Raw genomic sequence first — 26,156 nt, 5'->3', positions numbered from 1 at the left:
GCATTCTTTTTTCCCAATCTCTCACCAATGATATAGTGACAGTATGACAGACTAGAAGGGGATGCATGATGGATATTCCTGCTCAGTGAAGTGGTCTGCACACTGACAAAGCTCTCGCATTGCCTTATTGAACATAATGGATCCAAAGCAAATAGATGCAGAAAGAGTTCCCATTTTTTCTTGCTCTCCTTGAGCAATCTCAAGTTCCATGGCTTCCCTAGGACCTCTGGGACTCAAAATAATCATTTTCAGTCCAGTCCTTTCTTTTGAAGCCTGGGTTCTTGTGTCCAAGAGTTTAGGTTCAGTTCCAGATCAGTCAGACTCCAAAGTCTATGGAGTCAGTCTCTTTTCTACCATTACCCCAAATTCTCCACAGAACCTTTTTCACGGTGACTTAGCTCCTTGATGGAGAAGCTTGTGGTGAGGTAAGGTGAGAAATGCAGGTGAGGAGAGGTGCCTCACGGACTGGATGAGAAGCTAAAGTCAAATAAATTTATAATTCAGTCCAAGTCTGTCCTGGATGTGACTCCTCAAGCCTTTTGAAGGTCCCCTCTGCTTTATGTACTTCCAATTACCAAACCAGGCTTGGAATAATAAAAAATGAATATACTGGCTCTGCTGGAGGTATAGATTGAGGCAATTTTACAGAATAACATGGGGAGAGAGGACTCACCTTCTCAGCTGCCACTCAGGTGGCTCTGCAGATAGGTAATACGGGAAAAATGGAAGAGTCCTCTGAGAATCCTAAGATCCACCCCATTTAATAGAGAGCTGAGAATCATCTTCAACCTCTCTTTTCCTCCCCTCTCCCTTCTTCTTTCTTCCTCTTCCAAACTTGTATTCTTCCTTCTCTCTCTCCTTCTCCATTCCTTCCTAAATCTGATAGCCTGAATACCTCTCTTTTCTGTTCTCTTCTTTTCCCGCCTCTGCCTTAGTCAAAATCTCACTGTCTTTCCCATTTCCCACCTGGAGAAAACCTCAACTGGTTCTTAAGTGGTCTTTACCCCCAATCTCAAGGTCTCATCTATCCTCCACACCAAATGTGAGAGATATTTCTAAAACCAAAATCTAACCAAGTATATCAAATATTATTAGATGAGTAGATCAAATATTATATATATGGCAACTTCTTTCAGGTACAAACTCATCTTGCTTCCTCATAAGCGGGCCTTCCTAAGGTATATTTTTATTCTTGCAAACATTACAATGTATCTTTTGACACTAGTACATTAAAAACAGAACTTTATTTTGGGCTTTGGTGGATCAATACATGAACTATAACTGGCACCAAGGGGTTTATGCTGGTTATCTGATCCCAAAGTGCCAAAGAAGATGCCATCATAATGTAGAGTAGGTAAACTGAGTACATAGCCAATCCCTTGCAGTCAATGCATTTTCAGCCTGGTTTAAACAGAATAACACATCTTATAGCAACTACTTATAAGAGAGTCCAAACACACAACCTCTTCTTGTTTACAGACTGTCTTTGGAACTGCATCTCACTCTTTGAGCTTCATGGATTCCTTTGGCTAAGAACCACAGATCTTGTTCTCTCATTTCTCCTCCTTTGAGTCCATACACATCTTTCTTGTTTGTGACTATTTGGTCTCTCTTCAAGCACTGCATGTCAAAATAGCTCAAGGAACACACCTTCCAGTTATCTCTTGACCTGTAAATGCCCTCTTTCAAGAGATTTTTCAGGGGAGTCCAAGCCTAAAATGTCTATGGAGGGCCCAGGCAGTTTAATGTGTGTTGACTAAGAAGAAGTAAGGTGTGTGCTGGATCACACTGTGGGGTCTTCATGGACCAGACACAGAGTTGAGCTGAGACTTGAAGGATAGGACAGATTTGCAATGCAGAGGAGATGGGGGCTATTCCAGCCTCAGGAAACAAGGGAACAGGTTCCCAGTCCTAAGTCAAGATGGGTGCTGCATTTGTGCAGCAATGGGGAGGTGACCTGCTAGAAGCTGTGTGTGTGAAATCTGGTAAGGTAGACAGATGTGCACGGCAGTTTTAGAACTTGGAATAGTATCGGGATTCTAGTTCACTGTTCCCCAAACTACATTTCTTAGTACACTGGTATCCCTCTAAGTATTTTTTTTAATTGAAACACAATTGACATATAACATTGTATTAGTTTCAGGTCTACAATGATGATTTGGTATTTGTATGTATTGTGAAACCGTCACCACAATAAGTCTAGTTAGCATCCATAACGATATATAGTTGCAAAATCTCTTTTCCTTGTGATGAGAACTAAGATTTACTTGATTAGCAATGTTCAAATATTTAATATGGCATTATTAACTATAGTCACCCTCTAAATATTATCAAATGTCTCCCAATTTAAAAAAAAAAAAAGAGATCTTGTGGCCAAATCTATCTGGTAAATAGTGTTAAAGTTTTTATATAAGGATGTTCATAAAGTGAATACTATTATGACTTTCTGAAGGGGGTTGTAGTTGTAGTATCTAAATTTTCCCTGCATTATTTAGCCTGTTTTCAAGAAGATTCAAGCAACATAGTTAAAATAGGATATTCCATGAAATACAAGTTGCAAAATGTTGATCTAATCCAGTGGTTCTCAACCTGTGGGTCGCGACCCCTTTGGCGGTCGAACGACCCTTTCACAGGGGTCGCCTAAGACTATCCTGCATATCAGATATTTACATTACGATTCATAACATAGCAACATTACAGTTATGAAGTAGCAACGAAAATAATTTTATGGTTGGGTCACAACATGAGGAACTGTATTTCAAGGGCCAGAAGGTTGAGAACCACTGGTTGGATTAGATTCTAATTCAACCCCTTAACCTGTCAAATGAGGCCTTGAGGGAAGAAGTACTTCCTTAAGGTCATACATTAAGTCAAAGGCTGTGCTGGAGCTAAAATCTAGGTCTCTTGACTCTGCACCAAGATAAACTGTGGTGGGTCCTGGTTGCCCTGTATGTCAGTTGGGGGAAACACTCGATGCTGTAACAAAACAAGGCTTTCAGTCTTGGTTCAACAGAAGTTTATTTTTCCTTTATGTAGTAATCCAGTGTGGGAGTTCCTGGTCACTGGTAACTTGCTTCCCTGTGGCTAATCAGAAAACCAGGATTCTATAATTGTGTGGCTCTGTTACCTCCTGGGGCTACAACAGAGAAGATGGAGAAGCCCTGCTTGCTTTTTAAAGGCCTTGGCCCAAGAGGAAGCAAGTGGTTAAAAGTATAAACTCTGGAATTGGATTACCTGGGCTGGAGTCCCATCTTTGTGACTTATTAGCTGTGCACGTCTGTATTACTCAACTAGTCTGACCTTCAGTTTCTTTATCTGTAAAATGGGGTCAATAATAGAACTTACCTTACAGGACTGTTATGTGCAGTAAGTGAGTTAATGTTTGTCCAACACCTATCTGTACCTGGCATATATTATGTGCTTTACAAGTGTTTTCTATGTAATAATATCAGGAAAAAAAAATAACTCCTGCTTAAATCTCATTAGCTATACTTGGTTGCAAGGAGAGCTAAGCAGCTATTTCCCAGTGACAACTTCACACTCTGGAAAGGGAAAGGGGAATTTTTAAATTTTTGGTAGAGAGCTAGCCATCTTAGCCAAACTAAATATTAAAATTTGAATCTGAACGGATGGGTAATGGAAAATTTTAAAGATTTTGAGGAGAGGTGAAATAATAACAAACTACTCCAGATATTTCTTTCCTATCACAAATATCTTTTCTATATAATTTATTAAAGATAAAGTTATATATAATATTCTAGAACAGCGGTCGCCAACCTTTCGGACCTCATGGACCACCAGTGGTCCGCGAACCACTGGTTGGCAACTGCTGTTCTAGAATGTGAGTATGCCTAATTGAGAATATATGGATTTTCAATTGTTTTGAGGAGTTAAAAATAAAACAGGATCCAAGCTGGAATACAAAATCATAGAAAAGTGCCTTTTCATATATGCTATATTTGTATATTTCACATACTTCATATATACTAAGCAAAATTAAGATAACACTGAAACTACTGAGTAGAGACACTTTAAAATTTTCAGAGAGAAAACTTTGATAATAGGAGATTAATTATATGAAATCCTTAGTTAAATTTAATATGTATAATAACACTATGTGGTGTGCTGAAGTAATTGCTTTTTTATTGTAAGTTTAAAAACATTTACAAGATACTTCAATGGTCCTCGCCCTTTTTTCCCAGAAGGATGTATATTTCTCTCATTTAAATTCTTCAGTTATAGAAGTAGAAGTTATTGGGCTGGTCACAGTGTTCTATTTCTCTCTGCAGGCACATGGTAGGTTAGTTAGCATTTCCCTGCCCCCTTTTGAAGTCAGGTATAGCCACATGACTTGCCTCAGCTAGAGAAATGTGAGTGGGTATCACGGATGTCACTTTCAGGCAAAAGATCTAAGTGTCGGTGAGTGATTTGCTATGTTCCCTTACTTCCTTCAGCTGTGGATATTATGACCTATTACAGCCTTCTTCCACCAGGTCCAAGTGTCTACAGAGAATACAGTTCAACTGCCAATCAGCACTGAGCATGCAGCATAATCAGGAAGTAACCTTTTGTTGTGTGAAGCCCCTAAGACCTGGAGATGTTCACTGCCTCACTATAACCTAACCGATCCGAACTGATGCAAGGAATACCAGGTTATAAATGATGACTCCTTAGTTGTTATTTTTAAAAAGATAATTTGATTGTAGTGTGCCCCATGTGGGTAGATGAACTGGGTGGAGATAGGAACATAGTACTATAGTCTGAATATCTGTGTGTCCCTCCCACCCCCAATTCATATGTTGAAACCTAATGTTTAATGTATTGGTATTAGTAGGTGAAATCTTTGGTACGTGCTTAGGGTCCTGAAGGCGGAACCCTCATGAACGGGATTAGTGCTCTTATCAATAGACCCCACAGAGCTCTCTAGTTCCTTCTGCTATGTGAGTAATAATGTGAAAAGGTGGTTATTTATGAAGCACGAAGAGGACCCTCACCAGACAAAGAACCTGACCATGTGGTCTCAAACATCCAGTCTCCAGAACTGTGAGAAATAGATTTCTCTTGTTTAGAAACCACCCAGTCTGTGGTATTTTGTTATAGCAGCTTAACTGAACTGAGACACAAATGTTAAGTGAGAGGGGCCTGAACTAGGCTTGCTATAGTGGAAACAAAGGACAGTGAAAAGCACCATGGTGCGTGCTCTTAAACATCATGCTCTCCATTAGGCCAACGCCAGGCTTAGATGCAGAGGTGGCTTATGGCTGCATTTGGCCATCTTTACATCTTCCCAGAGAATGACTTGACTTTGCCTCTGAATCCTTTTTACATATATAAGGCTAATTATGTTTAATTCACCAGTGCAGTTTGGTTATTGGTTTGTTGACTATTATCTAATTGACAGGACTTCTTCCTATCTTGCAGACTGAAATCTCTTGAACATTATAATTATTGCTGGACAATACAGTATTCAATTTATTCTGAAAGTAATCGTGCTGTAATATCGGGCTTTGCTTTTTGCAAGCAATGGAGACAATTTCTTTCATTATATCAGAAAGAAATACTAATTTTAGGAGCCACAATAGAAAGATAAGGTCCAATGGAGCCATTATTTGTATAGGCAGCTGATTTTAGATCACTGGCTAGTACTGTTTGCTGAAACACAATGGAGTGAGGTCCTAGGGCTATTTGTCCAGATAAAAAGGTCCTGATATACAATACACACGTAACCTGAGGGAATTACAGAATGAGCCATGTGCTTCCTAGATAGCAGCCAAGTACAGAATTGATCCCACTGTCTTCTTGGTCTGCAGATCATTAAATTGGGAAAAAGCCTTCATAGAAAACTGACTCATCCAATATTCAATATTTAATATCCAAGTTCAGTATATGATCACTTATCATTTCCCCAAATCACCAATGGACATGTATGGGAAGGTATTACTCCTCTGGTTGATGCAATATTTATTATTTTAAAAATTGCCAAGACTAGTTTATGAAAGCCAATTCAGCAAATATTTCCTGGCAATTACTTTTTTCATTTATTACAAACAAAAACCCTCACTGCAATGAATGTGCTTATTCTGGAAAGTGGGAGAGGGGGAATACAGTGAGTAGAAAACGTATAATGTAAGTTTATGCTTATCTGGTCCCCTTGTACACATTAACATTTTAAACATGCTGCTTTAGAATTCAATTGTCATATAGCTTCACTTATATTTTTAACTTTTTATTGATACCTAGTTGTTTAATTCCTACAACTTTGTTCTTTTTTCAAGTTTATTATGAGTCTTCTCAGCTTTTGCATTTTCATATCATTGTTAGAAAAGCTTGTCAATTCCACCAATATAACATGGCTGACACTTTGATCAAAATTGCATGCAGTTTACAGATCAATTTGGACACTATTGGTATCTTTATAATACTGTCTTCCATTCATGAAAATAATACATCCTTCCATTTATTTAAATTTATTTTCATTTCTCTCAATAATGTTTTGTGGTTTTCACTGTCAAGCTCTTAAGCAGCTTTTCTTATATTTATTAATAGCTATTTGATTTTTTTATAGACTTCTGATAGGCTGAAAAATGTTCCACCAATGATGTTGGGTCCTAATTCTTGAAACCTGTAAATGTGACCTTATTTGGATAAGAATCTTTTAAAATGTGAATAGGTTAAGGATCTTGAGGTAAGGAGATTGTCCTGGATTTTCAGGATGGCCCCAAAATACCACCATAGGTGTTTTTCTATTTTTAATTTTATTTTTTGGGGTGCACAGGTATTATTTTAAGAGAGGCAGAGGGATGTTTGACATAGGCACAACAGGGTGAAGGTCATAGGAAGATGGAGCAGAAAGAGATTTGAAGATGCTGACCTTGAAGACTGGAGTGATGTCACCACTATCCAAGAATGGCAACAGCCTCCAGAAGCTGGAATAGATTCTCCCCTAGAGCTTTCGCAAGGAATGCGGTGCTGCTGGCATCTTGACTTTTGTCCCAGTGAAACTGGTTTTGGAGTTTTGGCTTGTAGAACTGTGAGACAATGAACTTGTGATGTTTTTAAGACAATTCTTCTGGAGTTGATAGGTGTCTCTAGGTTAAAAGGGTCCAAGTTCCTTGATGCTCCCATATTTCTGTCTTCTCCATCTTGGTCCAGCAACGCTTCACTATCTTTCCGGTGCTTCAGTGTCTCTAAGTAGGTTTAATTTTTTTAAATTAAACTTTTATAGGTATTCTCAGCAGAAGAGTGGTTTTAATATCTAGTCTCTTGTTACTCAATAACCTCACCTGCCATTTTTTTAAAATTTATTTGTATTATTTTATTTATTGATCTTACAGAGAGAGGGAGAGAGAGAGAGAGAGAGACATCAATTTATTGTTCACTTATCCATGCACTCATTGGTTGATTCTTGTATGTACCCTGACCAGGGACCGAACCTCCCAACCTTGGCATATCTAGATGATACTCTAACCAACTGACCTACTCGGTTAGGCCTTACCTGTCATTTTCTTGAGTGTATTATAATTTTTTAAAGTTTATTCATTTCCCGAATTGTTCCTAAGTTCTCTATATTACTTTCCTTTCTTCTTTTTCCCCTCCTGATTCTTCATTTTGTCTCAATCTGTTATGTGAAAACATAAGTTTTCTTCAAATGTCAGTTGAGCCTTGGTATATATATATATATATATATATATATATATATATATATATATATATATTTTTTATTTTTTAAAATATATTTTATTGATATTTTACAGAGAGGAAGGGAGAGGGATAGAGAGTTAGAAACATCGATGAGAGAGAAACATCGATCAGTTGCTTCCTGCACACCCCCCACTGGGGATGTGCCCGCAACCAAGGTACATGCTCTTGACTGGAATCGAACCCGGGAACCTTGAGTCCGCAGGCCGACGCTCTATCCACTGAGCCAAACCGGTCAGGCTATATATTTCTTTTTTAAAAATATTTTTTATTTATTTCAGAAAGAGGAAGGGAGAGGGAGATAGAAACATTAGTAATGAGAGAGAATCATCAATCTGCAGCCTGCTGCTCCACGCCCCCTACTGGGGATCAAGCTCACAACCCAGACATGTGCCCTGACTGGGAATCAAACAGTGACCTCCTGGTTCATAGGTGGATGCTCAATCATCAAGCCACACAGGCCAGAATAAAATATATATTTCTCCAACAAGGCACTAAATGCTGATTGGAGGGGTGGGTGTGTGTGTTTTGTGTGTGTGTGTGTGTGTGTGTGTGTGTGTGTGTGTGAGAGAGAGAGGGGGGGGGAGGTTGTTAGCAAACTTCGCTGATTATGGGTGATCTGAAAGGACATTAAAATGTCCACATATGTAGGTCCTTTCTCTTGAGCAGGGGTATGTGCCTGGCTTCCAGTGTTCTGGGAAGTCTCACCATCCAGTCTGATCATTTGTCATTTATTTCTTCAATATTCAGGATGTTGCTTCCCCACTTCCTTGAGTTGTTTTCTGAGTTGAGGTCATGTCAGCCAGGGGGTAGAGTCAGACTAGCTCCATATCTGGCCCAATCAACTGGGGTAAAGGGACCTGATCACACAGTGTATGAAGCTGCCACTTTTGCACTGAGGCGAGGGTATTTTTACTAGAGGATATTGGACGGAAGGACATTATGAGCATACTCTTCATTAAGTCACTTTTGAAAAACCTCTTGGCTTGCTTTCTTTGTAGCACTTTTGAAAGTGCCGAAATCTTTGTATATCCTGAGAAACCACTCCTCTTGCCCTGGGTGAGTAGGAAAATCATCAAGCTCTCTTGGATAATCAGCTTCTTCTCTTCCCAGACCTAAACATTTTCCTAAGGCCAACCAGGGACACATTCCAGGCAGAGGAATGTCCATCTCTCAGAGCCACGTCATCTGTGGCATATATGCAGGCGCAATAAGATTAGAGTAAAAACTTCCTTCAGGCTTTAGGAGAATTCTGTCACTTCCAAATTTACATGGGGAGACTTGGGGATGAGCAGGGTCCCGCTATCTGTGCATATTCCCCACTATCAACTTGGTCTGGTTAAACAAGAGAGAATACATTTTAGCCAGAGAGACTTTCATTTAAACAAGAGCCACTCAATAGTTGTGTGAACTAAGGGGTTCAGTTCTGCCCTTTCTTTAAAATGGGAGAATAAAGAAACTTTGTCCTGCTCAATTCTGTGAAAACAGTGACTATGTTAAACATACAGTAGTTTTTCCTTACACTTTATGTCATACATAATTCCAGTGACTTGAAGGCATTTTGTAAAGTTTTCCCCCCAGAGGAAGAGCTAGGACATTTCCTGGATCAGGATATAGTGTCTGGGGAACCTGAATCAATAGCAGGTTGGAGCATCATTCATACAGGAGCTGAACTGGATGGTCTGAGGAAATGACTAGAGAGACAGCATTTTGCAGGAAAGGCAAATTAAAAGCTGCACAATTTGTCAATTCAAAGGAGCTGGGTCAAAAGGGAGAAGCTCAGTTGTGCACAAATTACACTAAAACCTGATAAATCAATCATGAGTATAACTGTAAAGTGGGCTTGGGAGGCAGAGTCTGGAGTCATTCCCAGAACCACTAGGTATGGCTCCTCTACTGCCGGCAAGGCATGGCCTGAGGACTTCAAGGCCAGGCCCTGAAATAAGATCGCCTTGTGATTGTTACTATTTTTCTTTGTAAAATCTCCCACATGTACATGAGTAGAAAGCGTGAAAAGCCCACCTTTCTCTTTACAGATGCAATGCAAACATAGTATATGTATTTCCACATATATACAATATACTTTTCTTACATAAATGAGATCAGTCTGTACATAGCATTATTTTTAATGTAATAACATTTTTATGATTCATTCACTCAACAAATATTGATTGTGCACTATTTTAGGTGCTAGAAACATAGTAGTGTATAAAACAGAAATCTTTCTCCCCCCAAATCTTTGCATAGTGATACATGTCACTTATTTTTAAGTGGTGAAATTATTTTACAGTTTAAGGGACATCTATTCTTTTCTCTCAGTCTGAGCCTTGCCTTTTCATTTCAAATAGTGTCTTTTAAGTAACAGTTTTTTAACTTTGATTAAGTCCAGTTTATAATATTTCCCCCTTTTATGATTAGTGTGTGTGTGTGTGTGTTTTATTTTTCTTTTGAAATTCAGTGCATCTTCCTGGAAACATAACCTTTCCATTTATCCAAAATCTTTGCCTACTCCAAGGCTGTAAAGATTTTATCATGTTTACCTTTAGAAGTTTAATGGTCTAGCCTTTTTGTTATATCTGTCTCTTGATTAAGATTTGATCTGGTCTGAATCACCAAGATTTGTCCAAAAATGGGCAGCCAATTGATGTGTCTCTCTCACATTAATGTTTCTCTCTCTGTGTGTGTCTCTTCCCTTCCTTACACTCTCTCTTTAAAAAAAAAAAAAAAAAAAAAAAAAAGGAAAAATATCGTTGAGTGAGGATTAACAACAACAACACTCACAAAAAAGGGCAGCCAAAGTTTAAACTATTGCATGAGAGTCTCTTTACCTTGTGGGGTGGCGAATTCTGTGAGATAAAAGTCTGAGCTGCTGTTTACTATCTTTGCTGCCTGAGAATGAAGTCTATGCAGAAGAAAGCAGAGACAAGTTTCAGAAAGAGGCATGTTCCTGACTTTGTTTGAATACCTGGATCTCATTGGACCTCAAGCCATGTATCTTTGAGCCTTTCAAGTACATGGGCCAATAAACCTCTATTTTGGCCTCAGACAGTTTGAATTATATTTATTTCAACTGCATGTATAATTGGATTTAACATGACTAATGAACAGAAGAAGGAGGTAGCCTAACTTATTTAATCAAAGTCCTCTGTGGAGGGACATTCAAGTTGCTCCAAGTTTTAGCTCTTATAAGCCTTGCAGCTTTGTGCGCTGACGTGAAGAGGAGAAAGGGGGAAGGTTTTGGATAAATGGAAAGGTTATGTTTCCAGGAAGATGCACTGAATTTCAAAAGAAAAATACAGCCGGCAGTGGGCTACTTTGAGCCTACACAGCTGAGGGGACTGTTCCATCAGACTTCGTTAGAGGACTGGAGACCTCTGCCCAAGGGCAACGGAGTGGCCGGGGAGAGATGGGTTTTCCACAAGCCTGTGCCAGAGGGGAGCAGGCATGGGGAAAATGCGGTGCCGTTGTGTGTGCTCCAGAGCTGGGCTCTGATCAGGTCCTTGTCATGCTCAGGATCCCCGTTGTGGTTCCAGACCCCTCCGCACATCTCTTGTGGAGGTGATTCATAGACCCTAAAACACAAGGTCTTTCTATGACCTTGAATATAATCTTGAATAAAAATCTCAGCTATAAATAATTATTAGATTAACTTTAAAGTTTGAAATTTAAAATGTGTGACAAAGGGATTATTATTGTTGTTGAGGCTCATTTGAAAAGTGAGAGTATTCTGGAAATAGTAGACTGCCTCAGCATCAACTTGAGTCAGAAAGATCTCAACAACTCTACTGGATTCAAACCTCAGACAGGTTACTTCTTATGCCTCAGGTTTTTAATTTATACAATGGGGATAACAAAATCTTCCTTCATATAATTGTTGTGAGGACTAAATGAGATTATTTTTAGCAGCGTGACACATGGAACAGAGCCAATGAATGGTAATAGACGTTATTAGTAACCAAAGGCTCAGAAAAGTAGAGCTATGACCAAGTTCTCATAACTAGGGAGAATCCAGAACAACCTGGATACCATGACTTCTGACCCTTGTTCCTGCCACTGTATAACTCCTGAAATGACTATTTTATTTTTATTTTTATTTTTATTTTTTTTAATTGCTTAAAGTATTACAAAGGGTATTACATATGTGTCTTTTTTTTCCCCCCCGCCCTTGACTATCCCCTGGCCTCCCCCACCCCCCAGCGTCCCATGTCCATTGGTTATGCATATATGCATGCATACAATGAAATGACTATTTTAAAAGGACACCTGGGGAAGACACAGACTAGCCTCTCAGCCAGTGAAGGGGAGTGTGGAGATGTCCTCTAGTTCTTTCTTCCTTTAGCGTCGGACAATTTTCCTTTATCAAACATTCTCTGAACACTGGTTTATTTAGAATGAGATCCTCACTGGCATTAACCTAAGGCCTCCCCAAGATTTCCTACTAAAACAAAGACGTCAACCGTGGTCAGATTTCCCAGAGCTCCTGCCCAGGCTCCCCCTAGCGGCCGCTATAGGACGTGCCCAGTGCCAACTGGGCCAGGAAGCCTTGGCGCCTACAGGAGAGGGGTCATTTACTAAGCCCAGGCAAGACAAACACTTCACAGAATGTACCCAGCTGTGATGCAATACTCCCCCAGGGGGAGTGCACACTCCCTGTCTGCTCTGGGATTCCAGGGCTAAAAGGGTAAACAATGGTGGAAGATGAAGCTGAGGCCCTCCAGGAGGAGTGGCTGAAGACCAGGGTGCAGGAGGATAAAGCCTTTATGAGCCCATGGAAGTCCTCAGTAGCCACTTCCCTCAGGGCCTCCGTGCCTGGCCAACTGAGGGAGGGAACAATCTTGTTTAATCTGGACCTGCTCCTGGGTGACCAGCTCCCCAGCTCTGTGCCCCTTGGCCTGCTCTTGGTCACCCATTTACACAAACTCCTGTCTCTGACAGCCAGTCTCTAAGAGATTTTGGTGGGAGCCTGTGCTATTTAACCCCCAGGACACCCTATAAGTTTAAGAATCTTCTATTATCCGGGCTTTGAAATGAGGAGACTGCGAGTCACAGACCCTATACCTCTGCTGCCAAGGATCACACACCCATGGGATGGAAATGTTGGCATTCAAGCCCAAGGCCGGGAACTTCAAAGGCTGTTTTCTTTCCACCGGGCTACCCTTCCCTGAACACTGAGATTGTTTGTTTCCTACAGACACCAGCAATCTTAGAAATGGAGAAAAAACTTGGAATCACAGCAGAGAAGAAAGGCCTTATTACCACAGTTTTACTTGTACCTGCTGTCCCTGCTTCTTACCCGTCTTCCTCCTGATGGTTCGTTCTGCACGCCTTCTTTTTACCTAAGAACCACTGCCAAGCCACACATTCCTGTGTTTTGTCTTTTATCCAGGGCAGAAAGTAGTGTCTGCTGGCCTGATCTGTGACTCGGAGCCTTAATTACTTCTGGACTGTTTGGGTCCAAAGGGCTGGCTAAACATTTCAAAGAAATGCCACAGCCTTTCAGTTCTTTCATCGCTTTGGCGGAAGTTAAATAGGACTAACATTATTGGAGTGCTATTAAGTATCATATTCTGAAAAAATATAAATATATATATATAAATTTGTTCTTTACCACAACTGTGTGATATAGGCGTCAATACTCCCACTAAATAGATGAGGAAACAGCATCTGAGAGGTAAAGTGACCTGTCCAGGGTCACGTCTCTGGGATTCAAGAGCTGAGATTTGAACCCAATCTATCTGACTGCCAGTCTGTGACCTATCTCTTGTACCATTCTTCCTTCTTGTTAAAAACATTCTTTTTTTATTTTAAGTGTGTAGTGTGATGAGTTTTGACAAATATATACACCCTTGTAACCACCACCACAATCAAAATGTAAAATATTTTCATTATCTTAAAAGTTCCATTGGGTCCCATTGTGGTCAATTTCACCCCCAGCCCAGGTACTACTCACCTGCTTTCTCTCACTAGAATTAGCCTTGCCTTTTCTAGGATTTCATGTAAATGGAATCATACAATATGTATACTTTTAGGTCTTTACTCTTTTGCTCAGCCTAATGATTTTGAGATATATCTACAGGGGTGGGCAAACGTAGGGTTACAGTTGTGAGTACATGAAACAGAGTTTATTCTTGTATTGCTATTAATTAATTACTGTATTCTTTATTTGTGTTATGTAACCCTACTTTTGCCCACCCCTGTATGTTGTTGCATATGTCACTAGTTTGTTTCATTTTTAATTCCTGAGTAGTACTCCATTGTGTCAATATACAACAATTTGCTTATTTATTCACCATTCCTCTTGATACACATTTGAGTGGCTTTCAGTTTTTTACTATTATAAAACATGTTTCTGGGAACATTTGTGTACACTTCTTTCTTTGACATGTTTTTATTTCTCTTAGGCAAATCCCTGTGAATTGAATTTCTGAGCTGTATGCAAAATGTTTAGCTTTTTAAGAAACTGCCAAACTGGTTTCAAAGTGGTACCATTTTACATTCCCACCAGCACTGTTGGCATTTCAGTTGTTTTATCCTTCTCGACACTTAGTATTATCTGTTTTTTACATTCTAGCTCATGGGTAATGGCTTCTCATGGTTTATATTTGCATACCTCTGAAGATTAGTCATGTTGAACATAATTTTCACATGTTCATTGGTTAGACATATATTCTCTTTTGTAAAGTAGCTGTTTAAAACTGTTGTCCATTTTATAAAACTGGATCATTGGTCTTTTTCTGAATGAGGTGTAGGAGGAGTTTTTAAAATATATTTTGATACAGATTCTTGTCAGATGCGAGTGTAGGTGTGTGTGTGTGTGTGCGTGCACGCACATATGAGCGTGCATATCTGTATCTATATGTATTCACCCACATGTATACATATGTAAGATGAATATATAACTAAACTTTATATTTGTGTGTCTGAAACTTGACTTTTAATTTTAGAAATGGTGTTTGTAAAAGAGAAGGAGTTTTTAGTTTTAAGTTCAGTTTATTCTTTTCTTCTTTTGTGCTTGATACTTTTTTGTGTGTCTTTATTATCAAATAAATCTTTGATGGCCCCAAGTTTGTAAAGATTTTCTTGTTTCTCAAATTTAAGGTGTTCACAGTTTTATTTTTATTTTTTTAATATATTTTATTGATTTTTTTACAGAGAGGAAGGGACAGGGATAGAGAGTAAGAAACATCAATGAGAGAGAAACATCGATCAGCTGCCTCCTGCACACTCCCCACTGGGGATGTGCCCGCAACCAAGGTACATGCCCTTGACAGGAAGCGAACCCAGGACCCTTGAGTCCGCAGGCCGACGCTCTATGCACTGAGCCAAACCGGTCAGGGCAGGTGTTCACAGTTTTAATCTCTTTGTTATACTTATGGTAGTTTTTAATTTAATTTTTGTATATGCTTGAGGTAAGGGTTGAGGTCATGTTTTTCCACATGAATATTCACTTGTTCCAACACCATTTGTTGAAAACACTATTCTTTCTTCATAGACTTACCTTGGCAACTTTGTTAAAAAATAATATGGGGGCCTAATTAGGGACTATCAATTCTGTTTCTTTTATTTATAGGTTTGTTCTTATAATACCATACTTTGTTGATGATTATAGCTTGGTAGTAAATCTTGAAATCAGGTAGTGTAAATCCTTCAACTTAGTTTTTTTTCAAAATTGTTTTGGCTATTCTATGTCCTTTTTAAATTTTGGAATAAGCTTATCAATGTCAAAACCAGTCTGCTCAGATTTTGATAGGGATCAAGTTAAAGCTATAAATGGATTTGAGGAGAACTGATATATTAACAACATTGAGTTTTCCAATCAATAAACATGGTATATCTCTTAATTTATTTAGACTTTCTTTATTTCTCTCAGCAATATTTTAATTTCCATTTTACAGGTCTTTTACAATTTCATTAGATTTATTCCTTAGTAGTTTTGTCATTTTGCATGTTGTTATAAACAGTGTTTAATTGCTTTTCCAATTTTTTGTTGCTAATATATAGGGATGCAGTTGATGTTTGTATGTTAATTTTGTGTCCTGCAACCATGTTAAACATCTTTATTAGTTCTAGTAGCAAGACTTTAAGATTTTCTAGGTATGCAATCATGTCATTGGGGATAAAGATAGTTTTCCATCTTTCTTTTTTTTTTTTTTTTAATTAAATCTTTATTGTTCAGATTATTACATTTGTTCCTCTTTTTTTCCCCCCATAACTCCCCTCCTCCCAGTTCCCGCCCCACCCTCCGCCCTCACTCCCCACCCACTGTCCTCATCCATAGGTGCACGATTTTTGTCCAGTCTCTTCCCACATCTCCCACACCCCTTTCCCCCCCAGGAATAGTCAGTCCATTCCCTTTCTATGTCCCTGATTCTATTATAATCAACAGTTCATTCTGTTCATCAGATTATTTATTCACTTGATTCTTAGATTCACTTGTTGATAGATGCATATTTGTTGTTCATAATTTGTATCTTTACCTTTTTCTTCCTCTTCCTCTTCTTAAAGGATACCTTTCAGCATTTCATATAATCCTGGTTTGGTGGTGATGAACTCCTTTAGCTTTTCCTTATCTGTGAAGCTCTTTATCTGACCTTCAATTCTGAATGATAGCTTTGCTGGATAAAGTAATCTTGGTTGTAGGTTCTTGGTATTCATCACTTTGAATATTTCTTGCCGCTCCCTTCTGGCCTGCAAAGTTTCTGCTGAGAAATCAGCTGACAGTCGTATGGGTATTCCCTTGTAGGTAACTGAGTTTCTTTCTCTTGCTGTTTTTAAGATTCTCTCTTTATCTTTTGCTCTTGGCATTTTAATGATGATGTGTCTTGGTGTGGTCCTCTTTGGATTCCTTTTGTTTGGGGTTCTCCGCGCTTCTTGGACCTGTAAGTCCATTTCTTTCACCAGGTGGGGGAAGTTTTCTGTCATTATTTCTTCAAATAGGTTTTCAATATCTTGCTCTCTCTCATCTTCTGGCACCCCTATAATTCTGATGTTGGTACGCTTGAAGCTGTCCCAGAGGCTCCTTACACTATCCTCGCATTTTTGGATTCTTTTTTCATTTTGCTTTTCCGGTTGGGTGTTTTTTGCTTCCTCGCATTTCAAATCATTGACTTGATTCTTGCGCTCCTCTGGTCTGCTGTCGGGAGTCTGTATAACATTCGTTATTTCAGTCCGTGTATGCTTAATTTCTAGTTGGTTCCCCAATATAAGATCGAGGGTCTTATTAGTTTTCTTGTAGATCTCATTAAGTTTATCGGCGGCTTCTAAACAGTTCTTGAGAGACCTTAAAAGTGTGGTTCTGAACTCTATATCTTCCATTGACAATTTTGTCCTGTTTCTTTGTCTCCGCATTTTGTTATGCTTCCTTGGTGCACCCCCTAGTGGTCTTTGTTCGCAGTCTTATAGTTAAATCTTGATTGTTGTAGCTAATTCCAGGGAGGGTTTGACCTCCAGGCCAAGTGGCTATGAGAATCAGCTGTGTCAGCAGTGAGAGAACTTCTGTCCTCTAGGGGGGTGCTAATCTAGCCTTTGCCTGAGGCTATCCGGCAAAAGCCTGTGTGCAGGGCTTGGGCGGGGCGGGTCGCACAGGATCAACAGGGTGGGCTGGAGAGAGCAGTTATGGTGGCTCTCAGTCCTGTCCCCAGGGGCTCTGCCTCTCTGAGTCCCAGCACCCGCTGCAAAGCTCAGAGAGAAAGCTGCACTCACTCTGACCGAAGCCAGACAGTCCCGCTTCTCCCGTTTGAGTCTGGGTCCCTAAAGACTCGCCCGGATCCGGAGCTCAGAGTCTGCGACTCCCTCCCGATTGAAAACGCCAACCGCGCCCTCCGCCACCAGCCCGCTCGCGCACTCCGCACCTCAGAATTTGACTTCAGCACTGCGCCTCCTCTGAGTGTCCGTATGCGTTTCTCTTTCCTCCTAGTAGTAGGACTTCCACTCAGCCAGCGTTCCTGTGGTTCTGGGTGATGTCCCTTCCGTTTTTTGGTTTCACTTTTAAAGTAGTTGTTCAAAGCAGCAAACTCCGGCGTTAACCTATGCCGCCGTCTTGGTTCTCCAGTTTTCCATCTTTCTTTCCAAACTATATGCCCTTACTTTCCCCTTCCTCTCCTTTTTTGCATTGTCTACAACCTCTACTATAATGTTCCCTTGTTCTGAATTTTATGGGGGAATATATCCAATCTTTCACCTTTAAGAATACTGTTAGATACTGTGTAGGTGGGTTTTTTTTTCTTTAAAATATAGATACTGTTGTTAATCAGGCTGAAGAAGTTCTCTTCTATGCCTAGTCTCTAAGAACTTTTATCATCAATGGATGTTGAAGTTTGTCAGATACTCTCCTTATATCTATTCAAATGCACCACAGTCTTTTAATATGATAAATTATATCAATTGACTTACAAATATAAAGCCAAGCTTGAAATCCAGGAATAAACCCTATTGATTATAATTTGCTATCCTTTAAAAATATTCCTGGATATAATTTGCTAATTGGTTTTCTTTTTTAAAATATATTTTTATTGATTTCAGAGAGGAAGAGAGAGGGAGAGATAGAAACATCAATGATGCGACAGAATCATTGATTGGCTGCCTCCTGCACAACCTCCACCAGGGATCAAGCCTGCAACTTGGGCATGTGCTCTGACCAGGCATATGCCATGACCTCCTGGTTCATAAGTCAATGCTCAACCACTGAGCCACGCAGGCTGGGCACTAGTTGGTTTTGAAGGATTTTGTATCCAGGTTCATAAAGGATAGCGGTCTGTAGTTTTCTTTTCTTGTAACTTCTTTGTCAGGTTTTGGTAACAGAATGCTGGCCTGATTTTCTATTTTTTGAAGAGCTTGTATAGAATTTGTATTATTCCTTCTTGAAATATTTGAGTGTTGAATGTAGAATTGACCAAGGAAGCCATCTAGCCACAGAGATTTCTTTGTATGAATGTGTTTATTTTATACTGTGCATCTGCTATAATAAAAATACCATAAACTGGATGACTTACACAACCAATGTTTATTTTTCACAGTTTTGAAGGCTGGGAAATCCAAGATCAAGGTGGTGACAGATTTGGTGTCTGGTGAGGGTCTGCTTCCTGGTTCATAGCTGACCGTCTTTGCTTTGTCCTCACATGGCAGAAAAGGAGAACTCTGGTCTCTTCAGTCCCCTTTCAGGGCACTAATGTCATTCGTGAGGACTTCACCCTCATGACCCAGTAACCTCCCAAAGGCCCCTCCTTCAAATACCATCACATTGAGATCAGGCTTTAACTTATGAATTGGAGAACAAACATTCAGTCTATAGCAGTGCTTAATTACAAATTCACTTTATTTAATAAAATAAGGTCTGTTCAGATTTTCTATTTCTTCTTGAGTCAATTTTGGTAAGTTATATTCTTTTAGGGAATTTGTTCATTTCATCTAAGTTGTCAAATTTGTTGACATTATGTTACTCATAGTATTTCCTTATTGTCCTTTTAGTATCTGCAATATCTATAATGATGTTTCCCTTTTCATTCCTGATTTGGCACTTTGTGACTACTCTCTTTTATTCTTGAAATGTCTAACTTGAGTTTTTTTCATGCTATTCATCATATCAATAGTTTTTACTTAGATTGTTTTTTTCTACTGTTTATCTGTTTTTCATTTTATTGCATTCTGCTCTTGGTTTTACTATTTTTCTCCTTCTACATAACTTGGTTTAATTTACTTTCCTTTTTCTAGCTCCTTAAGGTGGGAGACTAGATCATTGACCCCCATTCTTTGCCTGTTGATGCAGAGTTTACATTTGGCCTATTCTAATATATAATCTGTTTTGATATATTTGGTTGATAGAACTATTTCTTATTTTTCTTTGCATCCTGCATAAATATTAACAGTGTTCTACATATATCAGGTACTTAATGAATAGTTATTTAAATAACAACTAATATTTTTTTGTGTTTCTAAGCACCAGTTATAGATGGAGAGTGAAGAACAGTGCACACAGTAGGGGTTGGGCTTAATATTTCTATTTGGTCATCAAAAGTCAGCTCAGACATTATCATCTCTTCTTAGAAGGAGTCTCCACTGGCGGAAAGAATTGCTCTCATTCAATTTTTAAAAAATAATTTTTAGCCTTGGCTGGTGTGGCTCAGTTGATTGAGTGTCATCCCATGTACCAGAAGGTCACCAGTTTGATTCCCCGCTCTATTGCTAGCTATGACGTGTACTGACCATCAGGGGGCAGGCACTCTGACTAGTAGGTTAACTTGCTGCTGGGGTCCAGCCGATAGGGACTGAGTGAGATGGGCTGGACACGCCCTGGAGCCCCCCCTTGTGGCCCCCTCATCGTGCACCTGTGGGGTCCCAAGCACCTGGCCTGCACCCTCTTGCAATCGGGACCCCTTGAGGGATGTCAGAGAGCTGATTTCAGCCCAATCCCACAGGCTACTCCCCTTGGGAGGGCATCAGACTCAGGGCTCACAGCTGGCTGTGGCAGCCTGAGCCTCTCTTGATCAGGACTGATTGGGCACCAGCCTATGGCATGTGTAGTGGGGCCGGGATGAGTGCAAGTGGCAGGTAGGAGCTGCAGGTGGCATTAGACTGTGAGTTTTGGCCCAATCCCCACAGGCTACCCAGAGGGACCCCACCTGTGCACGAATTTGTGCACTGGGCCTCTAGTACATTCGTATTATTCAACTTTTTTTTTTTTTTTATCTTGCATGTACTCCTATTATTGCTCTTACATAATGTTTAAAAATTAGATTATAGGTCTGTCTCTCCTACTCTAGTCTTAGTTTTTTGACAACAGGGACCCTCTCTTGTTCTTCAGTGGCTAGCATAATGCCTGACATATAGAAATCATTCGATAAATGTTTGCTGGGTGAAGGAGAGAACAAAGGCCTTTCTCTGCCTCTGGAGTCTGGTGAAACATTCAGAACATATGTAACAATCTGTGCGTTCTGTTGTGCTGTATTTCAGAATAAACATGCAGACCTATTGTATTATTGAAATGCATTTTAAGTGGAAAAACGTTTAGCATGTGTTGTAAGTTACTGCTCTCACTCTGAGTAGGGTCCGGAATCAATCAATGCCTAGAATCCAACAGCAAGTGGACAACATTGCCACTCCTCCCCCGCCGTTTCCTTTGTCTTGAAAGAAAATAACTGGTTTAAACCAAACGAACCTCTTCTGTCTTTGTTCCCAGAGATGAGAACTGTTTCACAAAGAAAGAGGGTCTGCATCTCCACTGTTTCAGAAATATTGCATTCAGAGCAATTCCATAACAGGAAATGTCCCTCAACTCCAGCCAGATCAATTTGTTCCCCCTCCCCAGGGCCATTATCACAGTGCCCTTGCCAAAGCTCTCAACGAGTCTTCATAATCTCTTGCATGCTTAGTTCTCCATGGAGTTTTCCTAGCACTTTCCCACCCATTATCTTTTCTAATCGTCACAACAGCTGCTATATGTTCCAGAGGGCACTGAATAAACGAAAGAGACCCCGCTCTGGAGCCAGCAGCCCCGATTCCATTTCTGCTCCGCCACTTACTGGTGTGGGCAGTGGGCTAACAGCTTCATCTTGCATAGCCTTGGTTTCCTCATTTGTAAAATGGAGATAATAATACTTATCTCACAAGCTTCTTTTGATGGTTAGAGTTAATATGTGTAAATCATGTGGCTCACAATAGGTGCTTATTGATGTCATGTTATGTTAATCTTGTAATTATTTTGGTTGCTTGTAGCAATCCAGGATGAGATTAAACCAGATGCAATAAAGCAGTGGTTCTCAACCTTGGCTGCACATTAGAATCACCTGGGAGTCTTTTTAAAATCCTAATTTCTGGGCCTCATCCTCCGTAAATTCTGTTTCTTTGTTATGGGGTGGGGTGCAGCCAAGGTTGAGAACCACTGCAAAGCAATGCTAATGGACATCATATATACCCCTAATTTACTGCCTCCCAGCACAACTTCTAAGGGCAAGAAAAGAAGGAACTTAAACAAACAAACAAACAAAAAGAAAACAAGAATAACCTCTCCCAAAACTAAATGGGACAAAGGGAAGCCCTGTAGCATAAATAACACTAGAGTGCAATTAAATCCACCCTGGAATCTGTGTTGATCTTGTGCTTACAGTGGTTGCATTGGAGAATTTGTTACATGTTAATCTGTTTCCATGAATATAATTTAACAAAAATGGAACTAGCACCTACTCAGGCTAGATACTAAGGTTAGAGAGATGAATGGATGAATAAATCAGAAACTGAATGAACCTTCACTCTCCAACATAAGGTTGTACAGAGAGCACAGAGGCTGGACTCGCCAGCTCTGTTCAGAATTGGGAACGGCTCCACAGAAGAGGCTTGAAGGATAGGGTGGGTTTTCCTCAGACGGTGCCCTCACTGAGACTTACAGGTGTGATGAGGTTTTGTGAAGATCTTCCGTGAGGAGCAGTGGAGTTGCAGGGATTCGCTTGGCATCATGATGAAGTTTTTGTTGTCCTAGAGCTAGGCAGAACTTGGGTAAGCTGTTGACTCCCTTTGAACTGGAGACACTCATGATACCTCCTTTGGGGATTTTGAAGGATCAACAAATAATTTTCCCAACTTCCTCATATAAGTTTGAACTAATTGAAAGGGCAGAAATTGGGCAGATGGATATCGAAATGTCACTTTACTAGTAAAACTGTATTAGAAAGCTTAAATACTTGGAAATGATGGCTTCCTATTCTTGTACCCCAACATTAACATTCTCACTGGGCGCAGGCAGAAATAGAAACCACACGCCTGTCTCCTGGGGCAGATCTGCTCCACGGTGCTTACTGTGAGACTCGGCGAGCAGACCAAAGTCAAGGAGTGGTTCTAGCTATGGCTGAGCCAAGCACATCTAGTTTCTTCTTCCCCACCAACCAATGAAGTGAGTGACCCTCCCCAGAGAGAATGAGGGGGTGAGCAAGAGGCCAAGGGTTTTACACTCATGGAGATCCTTCCACATGAAAACAGGAAGTCAGAGGAAGGGAGGTTGCCTCCAACACCTATAATAAAGTATTGTTGTTGCCTGGCGCATAATAAACACTCAACAAATGCCAGCCTTTATTGTTGTTGTTATGGTAGCAGATTAGCAGGGCCCAGTATATCATCTGATATTCTCCCATTACAGTATCCATGAAAATAGGCAAAAAGACAAACACTGAAAGCTGAGGAGAAGATCATACGCCAAAGTCGAAGAAGTAATTTCTTCCAGTTGTACTGTTGGTAAAGACAATCTTGGACTCTCACTCTGGTAGAAATGATAGCGTTCTGGGAACAGTGCAATAGATAGCGATGGGATAGTGACAGAGAAAGCGGCAGGGCAAAGGATGTGGTCCTTCAGGCTCTGACAAAAGCACTAATGAGTGCATCTGACCCAAAAGTCACAGGGAGAGGAGAGCTCACCTCAGTCCTGCTCAGTCAGGTGAGATGATTGCCTGCCTGGCCCAGGACTAGAGACCATGATATCCACTCCTATTCTAAGATGCTATTGATCTTAAAATGCACTACTATTTTGTTCATTCAGAAAAAAGAACATTATCAGTTATAACTTGTCATTGATCCTGATATGCACTCAAATACCCATGATGGTAAAATGTGTAAAACTGTGTGCTTTAGAAACAAAAAATATAGTATTCTAAGTACTATAACCTTGCCAGTTATACATGTCACAAATAGCTTCTCCTGATTTTTGGCTTGTTTTTCCCCTCTCTTTATGGTTCCTTTGATTAACTGAAGTTTTAATGAAGTCAAACTTATCTACCTTTTTCCTCTATGGTTATTTCTATAGTTTTATCTTTCTCATTTCATCTTTAATCTACTTAGAATTAATTTTAGGCATAGTGTGAAGGGTCCCATAGTGTGATTTTTATTTATGGCCTATTTCCTTATGAGTGAGTTTCATATTGGGTTCTATTCTCTTTCATTATTTGTCAACCTTTGTGTCAACTCTGTATTGAATTTCCTGTAGCTTACCATCTGTTAGAGCAAGTTCTCCATTTGTTCTTCTGCCAGGGTATTTTGGTTATTCTTGACCCTTTACATACATTTATCTCACACACACACACACACGCACAAAAAACAAAACAAAACACACACACACGCATGCACACACACCCCTCCCAAACAAAAAATTGCTGGTACTTTAAGATTGAATTGAATCTATAGATAATTTAAAAAGAAATGACCGTATATGCACTGGCTGGTTTGGCTCAGTGAATAGAGTGTCAGCCTGTGAACTGAAGGGTCCCAGGTTTGATTTTGGTCAAGGACATGTACCTTGGTTGCAGGCTCGATCCCCAGCCCTTGTCAGGGCTTGTGCAGGAGGCAACCAATCAATGTGTCTCTCTCTTTCACATTGATGTTTCTCTCTCCCCTTCCCTAAAAAAAAACCCCAATGACATTATTATAACATTGAGTCTTATAATTCATTGATAGGATATGTATTTCCATTTTGGAATTGTCCTTATTAATTTCTCTCAATATGTTTTATGGTTTTTGGATTGTCTTGCACATTTGCTGTAAGATTTATTCCTGAGTATTTCTTATGCTTTTAAAGCAATATTTATGTTTTGTTGCAATATATGAATTTATATAATAAATATATAAAATATAAATGTTATTATATTTAAGTATTTATACATATAAATTATACATATTTATAAATAAACTAGAGGCCTGATACACAAAATTTGTGCAAGGGGCTCAGCTCCTGCTGTGGCAGTGGCTGCCTCTGCCTCAGCCCCCAGCTGCCGTAGCGGCCGCCTCCTCTGCCTTGACCCCCGCCCACTGCGGCAGCTGCCTCTGCCCTCGCAGCCCTGGCTTCATCCGGAAGGTTGTCCAAAAGGACATCTGGTCTAATTAACATATTATACTTTTATTATTATAGATATAATTGAGGTTTGTATATTATCTTTGTATTCAGTAATAATTCTAATAATTTTTATGTTTAAATTTTTTCTACAGATAAAATAATAACACCTGTGAGTAATTCTTTTTCTTTTGTTTTTTTATTTTCCTTGCCATAATGCATAGTCTAGGATTTTTAGTATGATTCTGAATAGAGATAGTAATGGTATGTAGTCTTCTCTTATTCCATATCCCCAAATACTGTTCCATAGTTTAACAACAGTAAGGATGACATTTGCTCATTTTTTGTAGTTTGTTGTTTTGTAGTTATACTGTATAAGATTAACGAATTTCCTTGGATTCAAAGCCAAGCTTCATGAATAACTAGCTGGACAATCTTTGGCAAGTTATTTTACCTCTCTGTGAGTTTTTCTCATAAGAAAAAAGGGACGTCTTGCTCTAGATTCCCTAATAAACAGAGACAGGGACAAGACTAATATGAGAGGGTAACAAAAATGAATGAAATGGGAAATGAGGCAGGGAGGTATGGGAAGCAATGCAAGCTAGCATCTTACTACCCCTCCCCCTGTCTCATGGCATATCTTGTGGCTCAGCAGGTGAATCACTCAGCCAGGTAAGATGCCTGCATATAGGCCGAATGACAACGTGGATCTCAGAAGAGTCAATAGGGAGGAATAGGGTGAGGGATTTTATCCTCCAGCGTCCTGTCTTTTCTTGAGGGTCAGCATTGTTTGCCCCATAGGTTGTTAACTTTCCCTCATTTCTGAATTGCATTATCAGACTTTGGGGCAGTTTTGGGCAGCTAGATCTCAAACCCTATGGAAGGGCATTTCATCTGAGTCTGGAGATTGTGGGAGGAGCCATAGACTTCCAGTAAGTGTCTGCCCAGCCCAAGGCAGCAGAACTACAAGGGCCTGCATAAAGCCCTTGGCTGAGGTGGTGGGTGAAGCTGAGCAGATGGCTAAGAGTCCAGGAGACAGGTGATGCTGAAAGACTCTGAGGACTTGCATAAAATAGGTCGGTTTATGGGGTGGCTGCTACTAGTACCTACATCACAGGGTTGTTGTGTGGGGGTTAACTATGTTACTAAGTGTAAAATGCTTAGAAAAGTGCCTGGTACCGAGTGAGCTCTCAAATACCATTAGCTAAAATGCAATCCAATGTATCATCTTTTCCGTTATAGACAGCAATCTTTGTGAAATGCTTAGAAAAGTCTCCTCTACTCAGCTATTATAAAAATAGCATCCATCTGGATTTTATTTTGGCATCTGAAGTGAGGTCAGAATCACACTTCATGCTTTTCCAAATGACTTGACACCAGTCCAAGCACCATGTATTGAATATTCCGTCTTTTCTTCCTTTGCTTTGACATTTGATTTATAATATATTAAATTTTCATATTTATTTGCTAATTTACTAACTTTTTTCCTGCTCCATGGAGAGATCTATAAGTTCTACTCTTCTGTTTTGAGAATGGGAGCTTTGATAATAACATATTGTAGAACATGTTCCCATTTCTTGTTCTTTTTTTTTTAAAATAAGGATTTTCCTGGCTATTTTCACATGTTTATAATTTCATATGAAGTTAAGAATCA

At 39.7% G+C, this 26,156-nt stretch overlaps 1 long non-coding RNA gene across 1 annotated transcript in view; it reads left to right on the top strand.

The window, feature by feature from the left end:
* Positions 1-26,156, top strand: part of LOC118664843 — a 79,936-nt gene that overhangs the window by 39,289 nt on the left and 14,491 nt on the right. Inside the window, exon 4 of the long non-coding RNA XR_004970425.1 lies at positions 4,494-4,652. This is a non-coding gene — a long non-coding RNA (uncharacterized LOC118664843). The remainder of the gene's footprint in view (positions 1-4,493; positions 4,653-26,156) is intronic.

Source organism: Myotis myotis, unplaced genomic scaffold (genome assembly GCF_014108235.1).
Source record: "Myotis myotis isolate mMyoMyo1 unplaced genomic scaffold, mMyoMyo1.p scaffold_m19_p_10, whole genome shotgun sequence".
Classification (NCBI taxonomy): Eukaryota; Metazoa; Chordata; class Mammalia; order Chiroptera; family Vespertilionidae; genus Myotis; species Myotis myotis.
The sequence above is the reverse complement of the archived record's forward strand: the minus strand, read 5'-3'. Positions and strand labels throughout refer to the sequence as shown.